Here is a 2174-nt window from a genome sequence, read left to right as displayed (position 1 = left end):
GAAAACATAATGTAAGAACTTACTTGATAAATTAATTTCTTACATATTGGCAAGAGTCCATGAGGCCCACCCTTTTTATGGTGGTTATGATTTTTTTGTATAAAGCACAATTATTTCCAAATTCCTTTGTTGATGCTTTTTACTCCTTTCTTTTTCACCCCACTACTTGGCTATTCGTTAAAATGAATTGTGGGTGTGGTGAGGGGTGTATTTATAGGCATTTTGAGGTTTGGGAAACTTTGCCCCTCCTGGTAGGATTGTATATCCCATACGTCACTAGCTCATGGACTCTTGCCAATATGAAAGAAATGAATTTATCAGGTAAGTTCTTACATAAATTATGTTTTTCTGGCCACTTAACAAATTTGAAAATGAAAAATGTTCCTGCACATATCAACAGCTTAACATTTCACCTAGGTTGCTGTTCATATATAAAACCCATACTCTAACTGTGGGATTTATTTCCATTACTTGAAAAAGAAAAGTGTCACAAGAAACCTAAAGAAGTAATATCGGGAGTAGAATTTTCCTACAAATAAATACATATTTTTTAAAATATAAAATATTCATCAAAATTAATTCTTTACTACACTCAAGGAGTTCAATTGATTAAAAAAAGTAATTCTTAATATGCTGTTACATAATTTGAGCAACCAATTTGTATTTGAAACCATCACATGTCACAGTATGTGTTTCAATTATGAATGTTTCATATAAGCAGACAAACACAGAATGAGGAAATTAACTTTATTTAGTGACATGATACAATCATTTTTTTCTCTAAAAATAGCTTTGTTTGTTCCACTTTACCTTTTTAGTATATGAAATGGTTTTGCAGAATATTTCACCTATGCATTTCACCAAAATAAATGGACTGATAGTATTTGAGAACATTTTCCACTGGCATCTTTAGTAGAAGTGATTATTGGTTAATTTTTTTTAGCAATTTTTTTTTTTTTTTTCCTGAAGAAGAGTCAACATTGAAAATAATACTTTATAAAAATGTTTCTCCAACCTCCAGCACTTAGGGAACGCTAAAACACATTAATCCTGGATACATTTTAATGTTGGTAATCTTAAGGGACATACGTTCTTCTAAAGCACAGGTGAGATATTAAGTTCCAGATGTTTAACTGTGCCAGCTGTGTTCACATAGAGCTATACTGATTTTGCCTGATAGTTTGTTCTATAGTTGTTGATTGAAACCATTGCTGAAAAATGGTAACCTTTTAAAACCATGCTGTGAGCGGAGCAATCATTTCTGGGATAATGCATTTTACCAGAGGCCACAATTCCCATGGAACAATCTAAACATCAGCAATTCTCACAGCAAGAATACTATAAATGATGTTCATTTACTTGCACTTAATGATAGAAATGTGGATAAGTGTGCATTTTTAATGATTTTTGCCTTAAGCAAAATGATGCTTGTGAAGAACACGTGGTGATTATCTCATAAAAATAAATGTTCAAGAACAATAGATAAAAAAGTAAAGGCAAAGTTACATGACAATAAAATATAAAACAGAGCTAGGAATACAAAATTCTATCAAGGTTTTGAGAAATGTCAATAGTGCCAGCATAATGTCTTCCCCTACATTTTTTTTAGTGGGTGAAGATACACTGAAGCAATAAAACCCTCCTCAGTAAATAAATAAATTTAAAAAAAAAAAGACTTTGACAAATCTGTAGATAAACAAGATGAGAACAGAACAAACACATTAACATTTGTTACAATAATAACACTAGCGGAAAATGCATGCAGCCATCTTTGTGGAACATGTTCTGGTAGATTTTGGCATTGTATTAGGGTGGCAGTTTTGCCAAACTGGAGACAGAATTTACCAATGATTTTGGCAGCAGCATGATACTGAAACTGAGCAATAATGTGAAAAAAATGTAGTGCTCTAAGGCCAACTGATCACACAACCATTCTTTCTATGGACTTAATCCAGCATTAAATTCTTCAGTGTTCCAAATATCTCTTACTTTGCAGCAAGTTAAAATAAGAACCAGAGTCCATATTTACATAAGGATATAACCTTAACTGTCCTTTTAAGTTCATCCATTTTTCATTTGCTACCTTCAGACCATCCACAAAGTCTGTACGTGGCGCACCCATACATGGACATCAACATTTTCATGTATCATGCAAAAGACAACTTAAACAGCAA

The sequence above is a fragment of the Bombina bombina genome, chromosome 3, assembly GCF_027579735.1.
Source record: "Bombina bombina isolate aBomBom1 chromosome 3, aBomBom1.pri, whole genome shotgun sequence".
Classification (NCBI taxonomy): domain Eukaryota; kingdom Metazoa; phylum Chordata; class Amphibia; order Anura; family Bombinatoridae; genus Bombina; species Bombina bombina.
This window is presented reverse-complemented; position numbering follows the sequence as displayed.